Here is an 18,000-nt window from a genome sequence, read left to right as displayed (position 1 = left end):
GTCGATCTTTGTATGCATTCCCAACGATCTTTAGTTAAAAAACCTCTGGAAATATTAAAGCGGTCAAAAAATGTACCAGAATTAGGTGTTACAAAATCAAGCAGGCTCCAACTTACTTTTTCGTTTTGCTTTTCTCCTGCTTTTTTTAAATATTTGTTCATCGATATGTTTCACAGCGGTTAGGGCAAAACCGCAAAGGTTAGCTGCTCTGACCACTTATTTCCGAACCAAATTTCAGGTTTGGTTATGAAAAAGTTATTAAGAATTAATTAAGAAGGCTAAATTACGCTGGTAATGGCGTCAAATGAATGCATCAAGAAGTCATCTATTTTTTTTCTTTTGCAAAAAGATTCGTTTTGTTTTATAAAAACCCGTTTTGTTATCATTTTGGAGAGGAAAATATTTCCGTTTTGAAAACTTTTGTGATAGTGAAAACCGGAGCCTGCTGGAATGCTTGACTTCCCAATTGCAACAAAGAGTGCCAAGAGTTGTTTCATTTCTTATTTCTCAATGTAAGTAACGGTATCGCAAGTGTATACGAATGAAATTTCGTTTTCACCAGATTGTCTGATTCTGGTGATTGTCAATATGACAATCGTATGCTGAAAATGTAAATTTATATGCTAGCGGTTCATGTACCAGCAACAAATGGTCGCCGCAATCGGTACTTAAACAAGCCCAAACAATTGGGCTTCGGAGATGTAAATACGTCAGAGTTTTCTTTCGTACTGATTTATTTACTGAGGTTTATATACAGTTTCTATGGGCTATAATTGACTACTTAGTATCTTAGGGTGTTCCTTTCGCGTGTCACGTGTCATCGTTTTTTTCTAGGCAACGGAAATTGCAGGTGCGCTTGGGGGAATGGGGGATAATTGCTTTTGACTGTTCTTCCTTTCAATGCGGTTTGACGATGGGGGTGATGGGTTCGATTGGTTGGTTGCTTTTGTGGGCGGTGGGCTGGGGGCTGGGCTGCGGCCCTACTGTTGCTGCTTATCACTAGACCGCACCATGACTTTGTTGTTGTGTATTGATTATTCCCACAGATGGACGAGAGCTGTCTCGGAGGGGGAGTGCCAGGCGTGGGCGGTTATAAAGGATAATGGTATTTTGGCGAAAGCGCTGCTCTGAATGATTTAAATTGAAAAATGTTTGTTTCTAGGTAAAATATTGATACGTATATTTATTTACAACTAAACAATCTAACAGTAGATTATTTCAAGGGTTAGGTCAATTATTTTATGACGGTCGCCTGTGTTATCATGCAGATGGTGTCACATTTTACCAAGTGCAGGTCACTTAGCATGGGTTGAATGATAGTGCCATAAATATCTCAAGCCATGTATCTACAAATGCATCCAGCTGTCCGATGCATATTTATTTAGGTCAACGGTGCAGATTGCATATGTATTTATTTAGGTAATTTGGGTCATAATTATCATATATTTATTTAGGTAGCTGGGAGATCTTAACCGTTTATGGCTAGCCAGTTGTCTAGGTATAATCATACGATTTTGTCCTTTAATAAAATCGTATATTCTCCCGGTCGTTGAATATAGTATGTTCAACCATCATCAATATTGATCATAAACGGAAGCCGCCTTTGAGTATTGTCGTCAATTTCCGGTGCGCTGGGTGTATCCCCGGCTGGGATGTGATTTTGTGCCACCCTTTTAATAGATTAATTATTGCAATGATCATGATAAAGATTAGTGCAATGTACATGGCATTATGATGGTGATCGGTGGTTTCAAGGATGTGGGGTAATTCGAAACTATTAGGTGCTATCAGCTTCGTTTCCATTTGATAGAGCTCTTTGTAATTTATTTGTCTGTGTCCTTTTCCTCGGTGGTCTGTCTTCAGCTAATTCTTCATTTTCTGTTGAATCGTCGATTGGATGTTGGATCTCTCGTTTGAAAATCCCCTTTGCCGTTTTTATTTCATCCACTCCACTATGGTCCAGAATTCGTTTTTTTTGGCATAAAGTCGAAATTTTTATGTGAATGGATTACGTTTTTTCTTGCAAATTCTCAAAGTAAATTCATCATACATATTAAAAATGAAAAAAAAAAATTATTTATCTTCCCTGAAGATTTTGGCGAGCTTTTGAAAGTGAACAATCGATCAGCTGATTGTGGGAAAAAAATTGGCGCCAAATTACTTGTTTACATTTTTGCTCAAATAAATTCGGCTAAAAATGGAAAATGAAGATAAAGGTATGTAGTATCTAATGTATTTAGTTATTTTATGTGTAGTCCCAAGATTTAAGTGTTGTGCAATGTCCAATTTATGTGTATTTTTGTAGAAAATTTAACTGCGTCCCCTGTGTTGCGTAGAATATAACAAATGAACTGAGTTCTGCTGAGAAAAACTAACTATGTGAGTTTGTACCTACAAATGTTGTAATTGACTGGAAAGTAACAACTTTGGCCCGTTTTGGCCCCTTTTCTTTAAATTTGTTAATATTCAGGAAAGTTCGAGTTTTTGCATAGCGATCTCCTCGATATTTGGCGCAACAACAATCGACAACAAAAATCTGTCTCACATTGGAATTACAGTAAAATCAATAACAACCATTTGGAAAATGAAAAAAAAAGAGAAATAGATAAAAAAAATCAGTAATTTTGAATCCTTCATTAAAAGAAACCTTCTGAAGTGCAACAAAATGATGGAACGGTTTATGACCACCCATGCTAAATGGATGGCTTCTAAAATAACAATTATTGTTGATGAAAATTGTAAGACACCAAAGAAAATGGGACGTCCAACATTACATTATACAAATGCAGGGACAAGATTAAAAAGGAAACTGGCGTCTGATCTTGCAAATGATAATAATAATAACACGAATCTTCTTATGCATGCTGCGGCAGTTTCTGCTAAGAAAGAACGCAAGACCGACGTGGCTTTTGTCCTAATAAAAACAATTAGAACACCTGAATACCCGACTGAATCGAAAAAGCATCTTCAATTGCAAAAGCCCATTCCACTTTCACCAGATGAAGCTTTAGCTTACCTCCTGGAAAATTCACTCAACAAACAGCAGTATACAAACACTAGGCTTTTAAATAAAAGGCATAACTGCGACATTTATCCTAGCTATAATAAAGTAATGGAAGCTAAATTACAGTGCCGACCAGAGTGCATAGAAGTAATGGAAACTACTGCTCGAGTGCCATTACAAAATCTTTTGGATCATACAGCACATCGAATAATTAAATTGCAGTCCGATGTTTTCAAGCAGTTCCCGGATGCATCTGAAAACAAATTAATCTGCAGCTACGGATTTGATGGCTCAACGGGTCACAGTATATACAAGCAGAAGTTTTTAACTGAAATACCTGGCAGTCAGCTTTACGATCATTCTTTATTTGTAACTTTTGTTATACCCATACAAATTACAGACACCTATCATCGGAACATCTGGACAAATAGAACACCGCAGTCTATTAGATTTTGCAGACCGCTAAAAATCTATGAAATGAATATGACACTTATAGATGGAAAAGTGCTGAACGTATTAACTGGAACTAAATCTACTCAATGTTGTCCAATATGTGGGGTCACCCCGACAAAAGTATTGGAAATTACAGATCTTAGTTCAGAAACCTTTACCCCAAAGCTTGGAGCTTTGAAATTTGGAGTAAGTCCATTACATGCTTGGATCCGGTTTTTAGAATTTGTCTTGAACATATCATACAGAATAGAGATACAAAAATGGCATATAAAAGGTGATAATAAGATAAAAACGAGCATTCGGAAAAATATATTCAGGAAAAGATTTGGGAAGATATGGGTCTACGTATAAGCATGCCAAAGCAGAATTGCAACGGAAATAGCAATGATGGGAATACGGCAAGAAGAGCTTTTGCGAACACTAAGCTACTATCATCCATAACCAACTTTAGCGTAGCCCTTTTAAATAATTTTCACATAATCTTAATCGCAATTTCGTGTAACTATTATATAAATTTGGAAAAATTTCGTTCTTTTTGTGAGAGTACTTTTTGCTTATATATGCAAACATATCCGTGGTACCCAATGTCCCCTACGATTCATAAAGTATTAGTTCACGGTTTTCAAATAAACAATTCGACGTTGGTTCCACTTGGATGTTTAGGAGAAAATGCTTCAGAGGCACGGAATAAAATGTACAAAAAAGACAGATTATCACATGCAAGAAAAAATAGTCGGGTAAATACTATGACTGACATTTTTTATAGAGCGCGCTTGTTTTAAAAAAACAAGAACAAGTACAAGTATACAAGTATATGTACAAAATTTAAAAGCTCTAGTTTTAATTTCGAGCTCTGTGTTAAACAAATCTGAGGTGCTCTGGGGAAGGGGGTCGATGGCGTGGTCGAATCTACACCAAAAAAAAAAAAAAAATTTATAATAATACTCAAAATAATTGTGCAAAGTTTCAAGGCTCTAGCTTTAAAACTAGACTTTATGCCAAAAAAAACGACTTCTGGACCATAGTGCACTCGTACAAAATTGTCCTTGCCATGAAACAATCCAATGATTCTTCCTAGTGGCCATTGTAATACTGGTGTATTGTTTTCCTTTAGTATTACTAATGATCCTTCCTTAATGTCAGCAGAAGACTTCCTTCACTTTTGACGCTGTTGCAACTGCTGAAGATATTCATTGGACCATTGTGTCCAGAATGAGTGCTTCAATTTTGAAACTGCTTGGTTGGTCAGATATTGGTTTAATGGTCGAGATTTTAGTATGGCCTCTATTTCGACTATAACCGTTTCTAACTCCTCATAGGTTAAATTCACATTTTTAAAAGGAGATTTGGCAGATTTTACTGCAGCTTCCCATAAACCGCCGAAGTGTGGTGCGCGAGGAGGTATAAATTTAAACTGTACCCCTTTGTTGTTGCACTCTCATACAATGTGTTCCTTTGCCTTTTTCGAGAATATGGCTTCTTCTAACTCTTGAAGTTTGTTCCTGGCTCCTACGAAGTTCGTAGCATTGTCGCAATGGAGCACTTGACATTTTCCTCGACGAGAGATGAACCGCCGAAGTTCCGCTAAAAATGCTTCTGTGGTCAGATCACTGACAAGCTCTAGATGTCGCGAAACAACAAAATATAGCTATGTACGCTGTATTAGGCTTCTTTCCTCGAATTGTATAGTGGATTTTGAATGGTCCACAGTAGTCAACACCAGAATTGAGGAATGGCCGTGCTTGGGTGACTCGAAGAGGTGGCAGATTTCCCATGATTTGTTCTAGTAGTTTGGGCTTGGCTCTAGTGCATTTCACGCAGTTCTGCACAATACTTCTGGCCATGTTTTTTCCTTTGAGTATCCAGTACTGTTGTCGTGATGCTGTCAGCAATGCCTGGGGGCCGCAATGCATGTTTTCCTTGTGTATCTTACCAAGGATCAACTTCACAATTGGATCTTTGTAGGGCAGGAGCATTGAGTGTTTGGCGTCAAATTAAATATTTCCCGCTTCCAGCCGACCATGAATGGTGTTAGAGAGTTTATTTAACTTCCCTTTTGTGTTTCCTTATGTTTTGTTAAGTGACGTATGTCTTCTTTGAAGTCATTCTGTTGTGTATAACGTATGACAATTTTCTGAGCTTCTTTCATCTCATTGAATTGGACAGTCTTGCTTGTGTGCGTTTTCCTTCCTCGAAAACGCATCATGTACGCTACTATTCTCAATAGCTTTTTGTATGAGTCGTTGTGCTTTATTTTGTAGATTAAGTCATCCTCCTGAGTGATAGTCATAATTGATGACTGACCAATCTTTTGGGGATTTGTACTCATCAATTCCTCTTTTGTAGCCACAAATGATGGTGGCCATGTAGATGTTGGGCCGTGGAAAAATAGTGGTCCATAAAACCACATGCTATGTTTTGCGAACTTCGTCGCCGTCATTCCTCTGGAGAGTACATCTGCTGCATTATTTTCTGATGAGACATGCCTCCACTGTCTTTGTGTCGTCAATTCTTGAATCGTAGCTATTCTTGTAGCTACGAATTTGTCTCGGATGGATGACGAGCAGTTAATCCATGACAATACGATCCTTGAATCAGACCAAAAGAAGGTTGATGCATCTTCCATTGATAACTCTTCCTTTAGTTTTGCTGTCAATTGAGCACCTAACACCGCCGCTTTTAATTCCAAACGGGGTAATGTTATTGCATTGATGGGCGCTAAATGTGATTTGGCACATAGCAATTGAATCGTTGCCCGCTTGTCCTTATGTATTGCTCGGATATATACTGCAGCTCCAAATGCTTTCTCCGATGCGTCAACAAAGGTATGTATCTCTGACGATATCGGAATTTGTCCCTGGAATATATGACGTGGTACCTGTATGGAGTTTAATAATTTTAACTCCTCCCTGTACCTTTTCCATTCCTCTTGGAGATGAACTGGAAGCGCTTCTTTGTAGTCAAAACCTTCCTTTGTGAGATGCTGCATAAAGATTTTTGATTTCATAACAACAGGTGCAAACAATCCAAGCGGATCGAAGATCCTAAAAATTTCGGATATCTGCTGGATATTGTATCCTTGGTGGCAATCTCCGTTTTTCCACAGAAATGGTCGGTTTTAGTCATCCACGTGATTCCCAGGGTCTTCACCCTGCAGTCTTCATAAGTGGTATTCTCCAGTTGTACATTTGGAATCATGTCTTCCTTCGGAATGTTCTGTAGTATGTGCACGTTGTTTGTGCACCATTTTCTCAGCTTAAATCCATAATTTTGTAGGAGTTGGTTAAGTTCCTTCTGTTTCTGGATGGCCTCTGGTATTGTATCTGCTCCTGTTAAGCAATCATCAACATAGAAATCCTATTCTAGTGCTGCAGCTCCAGCCGGGTATTCTCTCTTACCCTTTTGAGCAAGATATTGTAGGCATTTTGTGGCTAAATATGGAGTACCTTAGTGCCTTAGTACCTGGAGTGCCTTAGTTCCATATGTTACAGTTTTGAGTCTGTAATATCTCAGATCTTCTGATGGATCATTTCGCCATACAATTGTTTAATAGTACTGGTCCTCAGGATTGACCCAGATCTGACGATACATTTTTTCGATGTCTGCCGTAAATACATATTTGTGCATCCGGAATCGAAGCAATATTGAAAATATCGAACTTTGCACAGACCTTTATGCACCAAATCGTTGAGTGATTTGCCGGATGACGTAACAGCAGAAGCATCAAAGACAACTCTCAATTTTGTTGTAAAGCTGTCAGGTTTCATCACACAGTGATGTCTAATAAAATAGCGTGATCGTGCTATTTCTTTAGTGTGCATTTCCTTCATATGCCCAAGTGGCTCAGATTCTTTCATGAATTGCACATAGCTTGCCTTGGTTTCCGGATCTCGTGACAGTCGTTTTTCCAGGCAACAAAGTCGACGTGTAGCCAAATCACGGCTCTCCCCTAAGGACGAAGCATCTTCCAAAATTGGGAGTCTGACAATGAACCTCTTGTCACATGCCATTTGAATATTTTGAACAAAATATTGCTCACATCGCTTCTCTAGAGGAGATAAGCATGGTGTGTTGCTCGGGAATGAGTCCAACTCCCAAAACTTGGATATTTGCTGCACCTTGTCCTCCTCAGTCAAAACTGCACACGTGCTTTGGCTCTTTGACTCCTGTCTTAGCTTGCCAGCCACTATCCAGCCTAGTTTCGTTTCCTGTAGCCTGGGCAATCCTCTTCCAATTAATACATGCTTGTCTTGCATGATTTCGAAGTAATGTTCTGCTCCCAGCGGTATGTCTATTCTTCCAGTCTTGTCAAAGTTGGGATCCGCCAAAAATATGTTCTTCGGACATTTCCGCTATCTGATCTGCCCCTATGTGTGGTCACACAATTGCTTCTAATCGTGTATTGAAGCTATTATGCTGTGATTTGAGGATAACATTTACTCTCGCCTTTGATGTTTGTGTTCGGCCGCCAATTCCATTTATCTGAAGCTCCGATTTGTGCACCTTCAGATTTAAGATGTTCAATGCTTCAATCACATTGACTGGCGAGCCTGAATCAAGCAGAGCTCTAAATTTACCAATTTGTCCATTATTGCTTTTTATGAGTACCTGAGCAGTGGCTAATAGTACATAATTGCTTTTTATACTGTTTACCGATGATACAGTTTTGGCTTCCAACTTGGTTTCTAAATGAAGAAGAGTGTTATGTCCTTTGCTGCATTTAAAACAATCTCTTCTTTGACAATTTCTTGCAGCGTGGTCACGTTTGAAACATTTAACGCATATTTGGTTCTTTTGAACCCAATCCAATCTATCCGCAGCAGTTTTCTTTAAAAACTGGGTGCATTTATACATGGCGTTGTTAGGTTTCTCGCATAACAGTATTATTGACTTTCTGCTCCTGCTGATGCGCATGTGATGGGCTTCTTTGTCCTTTCCCAACCCAAAGCTTCCAGAGTTAGGAATCTTTGCTTGACGCGTGGCACGTTAACCGAACCGAACGCGAACATGCAGGAAAAAAGCAGCTAGACTATTATTCGAGAAAATTATAACTAAACTTGCTAAAAGAACTACATGCTTAGTTTACAAAATAACTACAAAATAAAACTACTAATTCTAAATACAAGAAAGGTATGCTATTATTAGTGATTTAAGAAGAGGAAGGGAATTAGTTCTAGATATTATACGGTAGTGGGAATTTTAATCCGAGCTTAAGACCCTAAACGGTTTATGCAGGGAATAATTCGATCTACAAAAGGTAAGGGTCAATGGTAAATAGTTTCTAGTGCATCTAATTGGAATCGTGAAGTTTATGCAGCTTAACAAGTCAGGGATATTTACGTCACCCTTGATCTAGTTGTGCATAAAAATCACACCAAGAGCTGGAACAAAGATAGCTAGAAATCCATCTCAGGAGGTTAGGCGGAAACCCTAAAAGGACAAGTATATGCGCTAAAAGGGAATGGTTTACATAGTCAACTGCTTTACTAAAGTCGGTGTAAATAACATCCGTCTGTAAGTTACCTTGAAAGGCTTTAATAATGAAAGACGTAAACTCTAGCAAGTTCGTGGTGGTTGATCGCCGCCTTATAAATCCATGCTGAGTTGGAGATATAAGTGACTTGCAGAGATATTGCGAGCAAGCCGTCAACTAAGTCATGTCGTGACATGGGCACTAGGATACTAGACTTGTTTACCGAACAGCAAACAGTTCCTGGCAAGTTGAAGTCACCAAGAACTATCATACGATCTTTATCTGATATCGAGGAAAAAACAGCAGTTAAAGCGGACAAATGCTGTTCCGAAGAAGCGTTCTAAAAGTTGTGGACTGACCTTGCAAAACCTCGGAACTAAGAATGTCCAGCTTTAACTAGGTTTCAGTAAACACAATAACGTGGGAAGCAAATGCAACACTATCCCGGAAAGGAATGCTGAGCTTACTTCGTAAGCCTCTGACATTCTGATAGGTTACTAAAAGAGAAGTTAGTTTTTTGGAAGGGGGGGAGCAGGACGGGAAGATGAGGATAACTCATTGGGATGATTTGTAAGAGTTATGGAGCCCATTCTTCTTCTTAGCCTTGAACTCTTTCACCATTAAATGCTCTGGCCAAAATTTGGCAGAGCAAATGGTGTTAAAATCAGTTGGGATTACACGTATTTTGAATGAAGCTATCTCTCTGGCATAAGAGGAATTAAACTTCTCCACCTTTAAACCGACGGCTTTTATTTTGCTTTGTATAAAAGCAGTTACATCATTAGATGTGAGGTCAGGGGACAGTCGTGAGACAAAAACTTGTCGTTTTGGTGGGATTCCCACCAGTGGTTTAGACACCACAGGCCTAGTACCTGTAGTGGCAGTACCCGGAGGTTCGGGACGTCTATTTACTGGTGGGATCGGAATAGACGAGACAACTAGCGAACTTGCGGACACCACGGACACGGACGCTGCATTCGTACTTGGCTGCACATTCTCCGAGGCGATGAATTCGGCTACCGAATCTGCATCGCCAGCAGCTGTCGTTGCCCTTGGATTGGCAAACGAGATCAACTGCTACACACCTGGAGTGGCCGGAGTCAATTTTTCGGCACGTAAAGAAACATTGCACGGTGGAATTAATCTGATGCGAAACTATATCCAGCGAAAGTTTTGGATATTTGGGCTAAGAAATTGCTTAAAGAAAAAACTTAAGGAGTGTGTCACCTGTGCTAGATATCGACAGAATACAGCAGAAAAAATTATGGGAAATCTGCCGAGACACAGAGCTACGTTTACTAATACAGGTCTAGACTTCGCCGGGCCTTACCATATCCGATGCTTTAAAAACCGGGGGCAGAAATCCTATAAGGGATATATTGCCGTATTCGTATACATGGCGACAAAGGCTATTCATTTGGAAGTAGTCAGCGATCTTACTTCAGAAATTCATAAATTCAGAAAATTACATAAAGTTTATGCATGATAATAAAAACTTAGGACTTATGTATGGTAGAGTCCAAAGAAGGTGGGAAATATTATTTGGACGTTGACATGCAATGACTGCATCGTACAAGTGTTGCACCGTCAAGTGGCCCGTCTGAAACCAGCAGAAGGCTGTTACGCGAGCATGCAGGAAAGATAGCTGTTAGACTAATATTCGAGGAAAATTAGCACTAAACTTACTAAGAGAACTAAGCATGCATTCAAAATATAAATACCACTACAATTACTGATTAATAGAAAGGTGTGTAAGGATTAATAGAGAGAAATGTAATCCGAGCATATGATCCTAAACGGTTCATGCAAGGAATAATTCGATCTAGAAAGTGGAGGGAACAACGGTATACAATTTTTTAAGTTTTTAGGCTTGAAAACTGTTTGGTGAACCAAGGGGGTTTTCCAGATCTAATCGGAGTAGAAAGCGGGACACAAGAATCAAAAAATGTGTCAAGTTCATTGTTAAAAATGTTTGTGCCTTCTATAACATCAGTGCACAAGTACAAGGCCGACCAATTAATATCCCTAATGATACTCGCAAACAGTTGGTCCTAGATCTAGCGACACTTCGAAAGTAGTATACTCTGCGGAAGGGCTCGGGCTAAAAACACTATGGTCGGATCCGATTCAGAGCATAGATCATTGTGCTTGTGTTCAATCAATCGACACAAGAAATTTTCCAGATGGTTGACTTGAGTCAAGTCACAAAGAACTATCACATTATCTTTATCTGATGGCGAGGAAGAAACAGCGGTTAAAGCGGACAACTGCTTCTCATAAATTGAGATATCAGGAGAAGGTGGAATATACGAGAAAGTAATGAATATAGCGAAAGCGAGAAGAATCAAATTAACACACAGGAATTGAGTCCACTGCAATCAGAACCAATCCGGCACGTCGCGACGAACGGTCCTTTCTAAATGTTGTGTACCGGCCTGCCAAAACCTCGGAACTAGGAATGTCCGGCTTTAACCAGTGTCGGTAAGCACAATAACGTGGGAAGCAAATGCAACACTATCCCGGAAATAATGCTGAGCTTATTACGCAAGCCTGTTACATTCTGATAGGTTGCTATAAGAGAAGTTCGAAGCAGGAAGCAGGACGGGAAGATGAGGAAGAGGATGTTGAGGTTAAGGGTGATACACTGGACTGATTTGTAAAAGTTATGGGAGGCCTATTCTTCTTTTTAGCCTTAAACTCCTTCACCACCAAATGCTCCAGCCAAATTTTGGCAGAGCAAATGCGGAGTGACAATTTTACGAGTCGCAGACTCATTCAGCAGTTGCAGACTGCCAAACTGAGACTCCATGGCTAGGAGCCGATCGTACTGCTTATTAAAGCCAACGGTCAGCTCCTGGAAGCCCTTCTGCGTCTGCCTGATAAAAGCCACCATATCATTCTCCACCGTAAGGCATGCCGTCGCAGAGCCAGCAGGGGACATTCGGCTGATCGTGGGTGATCTGCTTCTTACAAGTTTTTACCACAGCGAATTCCATTTTATTTATTTATTTATGCAAAAATTAACAACAACAAATTTCAAAACAAATTGGTATCAGACCAATGTGCCAGACAACGCTCAAAGCGGAATTAGTAAAAAAATAGCAGGGAGGAGAGCGGTTATAGCGAGAGCTACTAAACAAAGAGCGCAATTGCTCAGAAAGTTTAAAGATCGAGAGAGAAAGAACAGTTTAATGTCCGGTCCTTTAATCCAACCGAAACTGTTTCATATTCTTGCTCGATTTCGGTCATACGCCGTTGTGATTACGGGAGATCAGTAAGATGTATCGATGTATAAGAGTCTCGACCGAGGATAGCAACTCCAGGGAAGAGGACTTGCGTATGTTTCAATTGGACACCGTTACTCATCGGACAAAGCCAGCTTCCTATTTATCTATGCGATTGATGTATCAGCTGGCAATGGACAAGCTCAAATCCTTCGCTTTGACTTCTACGTGGATGACTTGATGTCTGGAGCCACCTCTCAGGAAGAGGCTATCCGCATTCGGGAGCAAACTGCTGGAATTTTGTTTAGAGGTCAGTTCAGATTGAGGAAATGGTGTTCGAACGTGCATGCTCTACTGGATGGAGTTCCGGAAGAGGACAAGGAAACATTTTTGAAGCAGACGCACTGAACACCGAGTGGCAGGAAATTTGTAACAGTTTTGGCCAGATTCGTCGACTTGAATTTCTTTGGCTTGTACTCCTTCCAGACTCTACGCTAGAAATTCACAGTTTCTGCGATGCCAGCATCGAGGCTTATGGTGCATGCATTTATCTTGTGTCAAGGGGCTAGCATTCCAGCAGTCACTTACTTTGTGCCAAATCTCGTGCGGGTGCTTTGAAGACACTTACGGTACCAAAGCTGGAGCTTTGTGGAGCGGAGTTGTTGTCTAAGCTCATATCTGTGATGGCTGGAATGAATGTCTTCAAGGGAATGTGTTGCTGTTGGTGTGATTTTGCCGTTGCGCTCTCTTGGATTCGGGACGAGCCGTCAAGATTTAATATATTTATAGAAAAGAGAGTGACAACGATTCCGAAAACGACCGACCAACTGGAATGACGTTATTTTCCCACAGCTTTACAGCCAGCCGGCATTCTGTCTCGAGGGGCTCATCCGACTGAGCTGAAGGAGTCACCTCTTTGGTCCTCCATTTCTTTGCTGCCTTGCTACCTGATACCTACCCTTAAACCTCGGAAGGCCGGAAGGCTTTTCTGGTTAAATCGTCCTACATTGATCAGCATTGTTTCTGTTTGCAAGTATGCGAAATCATTTTCTTCCTTGCAACCCCTTTTCGGATACATTCACAAGTTTTGCAACCAAATTCGGCGCCACGGACTCACTGTCTCAGACATTGAGCATGAAACACAGGTATTGCTGCGACTAGTCCAGCGTACTCAGCTATAGGAGGATATGAAGTCACTGCGGGCAAGGGGAGCAGTCTCCTCATCGAGCTAAATTGCATCGTTGTCCTCATTCATGGATCAGTATGGACTTCTCGGGGTAGATGATCGACTGAAAATTCTTCGTTCGATTTTGATGGCCTTCATCCAATCTTCTTGCCCAGCAGCCATAGTCTCCCATTTTCATGAGCGGAATCTGCACGCTGGTCCTCGAGCTTTGCTTGGACTAATTCGATCCCAATATTGGCCTATTGGGGGGCGAAATATGGTAAACACGGCAGTGAACACGTGCCTTCGACTGAAGCCCGGGGTATTAGAGCATATTATAGTGGATCTTCCAAAGGAGCGTCCCGACGTTCCTCATGCCTTTGAGATCACAGGTTTGGACTTTAGTGGGCCGTTTTCTACAAGCCAGAGGCACGCAACAAGAATCCAATCAAGTGCTACGTCTACGTCTTCATTTGTTTCGATACGAAGGCTGTTCATCTGGAGCTGATAAACAACTTATCTACAGCTGCGTTTCTTCTTGGACTAAAGCGCTTCATATGCACCAGACGAAAGCCGCGGCAAATTTGGTCAGACAATGCAACAAATTTTGTCGGCGCTAATAATGAGCTGATGGAGTTAAAGCGCCTGGTCCTTAGCGATGACCATCAGAAGGCGCTGCTGGATTTTTGCTTGGTCGAGGCTATGGACTGGCACTTTATTCTTCCGCGCTGCTCTCATTTTGGTGGTCTATGGGAGGCTGCAGTGAAGACGGTCAAGTTCCACTTTTACCGTGGATTTGACGAGCTGCGGACGCTTTTATGCCAAATCACGGCAGTGATTAATTCAAGACCTTTAGTTTCTAACTCCAGCGAATTTTAAGTGGTGGCCCTCCTCTAAGTTTGAGTTTGGTCTTTTCTCTGGATTATAGCAATATAATAGTACATACGCAAAGTACGTGAGAAATATGTTGGAGACACAACAGAAAACAGAAACCCAGAACTCTAAAAAACAAAAAGAGCATACAATCATATTTTTGTCAAAAAAAATAGTGCGTATTATACTGGATATATGCTGAATGGCTCTTAATGACGCGGCGGTAGCCGCACACCGGAACCAAAGACCCTGGGATTCAGTTCTTTGTGTTCGATTTGCGACATGTTCGTTGTATGAACTGGCACTAGTGACTTTACTAGTTAGTGACTTAACTACAACAGTCGGTTTTTGAAAGCAGAAGCGAAAAAGTTTAACAAAACGTCGGGAGAACAAATTCGTTAATTTTACCTTTTAAAGTATATACTTTGAATTGTTATTCAATCTAAATATAATTAATAAATAATACACTTTCTTACATAAAGTATCTTTGTGGTCCCTGAACAAGGATATGCAATAATATTGGCGAACATTGTAAAGAAGCGATACTGGCTGGGGTCCATAGCAGCTTCGGGACAAATACGAATCACCACGGAGACGGGAGCGGAGGGGTACTCAGGCAAATGGCGCAATAATGGGGAGAAGAGACGATTCCTCTGACACCCGGTTTCCCCGGCGAATGGATACGGACAGTTGGCGGCCAGATTATTTTGTTTTATTTTTATTATTTGTTCGTTATATTTTTTTTTTGTCTTAAATCCCTACCTATCGCACCGTTCAGCAGCCCGTTCACTCACGACGTGACCCGCTTACCTCTTATCTCCTGCGCTATTCGCTGTCAACTCCTTCCTCCTTCCTTGTCCTTCGCGAGCGACGTTGGTGCGAGGTCTTCCCTGGGATCGCTGGTATAATCTTTCCGTTTGCGTAGGTCCCGGTTCACACGTGTTTTCTTTTCTTTTATTTCAACCGATCTCGAGCACGTCCGCCTCGTACTGCACTCTCCAACCGACTTTTTTTTAGCTTCTCGTTCTGTGGTTTGTCCCCAGCTCAAAGACGGCATTCTGCTGGCTCTCCCGATCCAGCGTCAGCGTGGGCGGCTAGCGTTGTATTTGTTGCTGAGTCTGAGAGCTGTTAGTCAGAGAGCTCTTACTCTCTTTCGGCTTCCAACTGCCTAAGCGGCTGCGTCAGCCACGGTCGTCGTTGAGGGAGTCTGGCTCTCCCTTTCTTACTCTCTCTCTGCTTCCAACGGCGTGTCGTTTCTGTGGCTGGCTTGACTTATCACTTACGGTTCTTGGTGCTTTGCTGTCTCTTTTCGGTTGTTTCTGGGCCTCGCCTCTTCCTAACTTTCGGATGTTGTTGCTTCGTTGTTGTCATTGGGCTGGACGCTTTTGCTGGGATAAGCAACCAATACTTAGAGGCCCCTGAGGCCGTATAATACGGAAATTAGAAAGCTTGGGCCCTCGTGGCTCTTCCCCTTTTAAACTAGAGCTGAAAAGTCCATGCAAGTTAACTGAAAAAACTGCAAATAAGGTTCTCTTCAGTGGAAAAAAAGGGAGGAAATGATGGGTGGCAAAAAATGTGGTTGAAGCGTACGCTCCTCACACCTCCTCCATACTTCAGGTCCGAAACGTGACCCTGGCGGCCCGGCTGCGGGTGATCTTGATCTGGAAGCAGCGACCGCTGTGTACTTCCAGTCGTCGGACTCCCAGTCGGAAGGTGCAATCACGCAGACACAGCGTTTAATTGTCGATGAGGTCGAGGAGCAACTCGCGCCCAGGCGCGCTGGTCCGCCATTGGAGAGGTGCCTCTGCACAGTCCGCGTCGTCTTCCACCGCGGCTATACAGGAGTGCAGCCGAAAGAGCTGCAACATCTCTTCCTCTGCGGGAAACTTTGGCCATTGGCATTGACAGTCGCGAGGGGAGGCGGGACGGTACCCGATAGGAGTGGCTCGGCAAATACCCACGGCAGGTTTACCTGTGGCTCGAAACTCAGGCTCATAAGGGACCTGGAATCGGAATCTTCATCATCGCGTTGAGGGTCTACGCCTTCCCCTGCTTCGCTCGCGTCCGTCACATCGGAATAGTGGGGTCCAGCGAGGTCCCCGGAGGTGTTACCTGGCTTTGGCCGGACAGGTTCCAGTCGGACCAAAGGGCCGAGTCCCTATCGTCACCGGGTCCTGGGGTTGCTGGTTGAGCCATCCTTGTTTGGCCGCCACATGGCAACCCGTCTTTTTGGCGAGGTGTCGCCCCGTCGTGCCACCATTTCCCCCTAGGGACCGAGCTCGCCTTCCGTCTCGTATACTCTTCATGTTTCAGGTAGATTATAGGGAGAGAATGCTTATCAGTTAGAACTTGCCTGTCTTAGCTAGAAAGATTAGTACCGTCCCACTATACTGGTTGACCGAGTGAGAAGATGGATAAAAGTTTACTTATATAGTCACATAAGCTGAATGTCAAGGATAGAGTGAGGAAGGCAACGACAGCACTCTATACTTGCAAAAAAGCTATCGGCCTAAAGTGGGGCATGAACCCAAGCATAGTCCGCTGGATATATCTGGCAATAGTCAGACCTATAATACTCTACGGAGTTACTGTCTGGTGGCCTGCCCTAACAACAGGGACGATCACCAATCAGCTGGGCAACGTTCAGCGAACAGCCGCCCTCTGCATCAGTGGAGCTCTTCGAACTACACCAAATGATGCGCTAAACGCCATGTTATGCCTTCAGAGCCTTGACTTTGCAGGAAAGGAGCGGGCAGAAATGGCAGCAATACGTCTTAGGGACTCTGAACAATGGGTACCTCATCACATAGGTCACTCATCTATACTAAATAAAAACAACATGGTCCCAGCAAGAACGGACTATCAAGTTCCAATGGAGCACACGGAGACTCCATTCAGCATAATCATCCCTCATAGAGACGATTGGCTCGAGGGACCCCCCGGCCCAGACGGGGCCATAAGCATCTTCACGGATGGCTCAAAACTGGACGGCAGGGTTGGAGGAGGAATCTACTCTGAACAACTTAACATAAGGCAATCTTTCAGGCTTCCGGATTACTGTAGCGTCTTCCAAGCGGAAGTTACAGCAATCAGGGAGGCTCTGTACTGCCTTCATACGGTTACCACCACGGCAACCAATCTAAACATCTACAGCGACAGCCAAGCTGCGATCAGATCACTTAACGCGATCTCCTCGAACTCGGCTACTGTGGCGAAGTGCCGCAGATCTCTTCACGAGATGGCTCAGCAATTTGCTATCAGCCTTATATGGGTCCCGGGCCACCGGGATATCGAGGGCAACTGCATAGCCGACGAGCTGGCCAGATCTGGCACTACAACCCCCCTTCTCCAAGAGAAGGAGGATATTTGTATGCCTATGGCCACCTGCAAGCTCATCATAAAGAGCAGTACACGCGACTGATAGACAACAAGTGGCAAATAGGGCCACGTTGTCGCACAGCTCGGCAAACATGGCCGACCATAGATAAGAAGCGCACCTCAGAGCTCTGCAAACTAGGCAGGGAAAGGTGCAGCGCAGTCATACGTTCCCTCACAGAACACTGGCTAGTAGGCACCCACGCAAGTAGGCTGGGTGCCCCATACAATGATTTCTGCCGCAGCTGCAGAGACGAGGACGAGGAGGAGGACTAGATAGTGGAACACCTGTTCTGTTCCTGTCCAGCTCTCAGCAGAAGGAGGCTGCATCACTTGGGCTCTGCCTTTCTGAACGACATCTCGGAGATGTCCACGCCATGTCCCAGAAAGATCGTCAACTTTATAAGGGCATCTGGATGGGACAACTGTTGAC

This window comes from Drosophila pseudoobscura, chromosome X (assembly GCF_009870125.1).
Source record: "Drosophila pseudoobscura strain MV-25-SWS-2005 chromosome X, UCI_Dpse_MV25, whole genome shotgun sequence".
NCBI classification, from domain to species: Eukaryota; Metazoa; Arthropoda; class Insecta; order Diptera; family Drosophilidae; genus Drosophila; species Drosophila pseudoobscura.
This window is presented reverse-complemented; position numbering follows the sequence as displayed.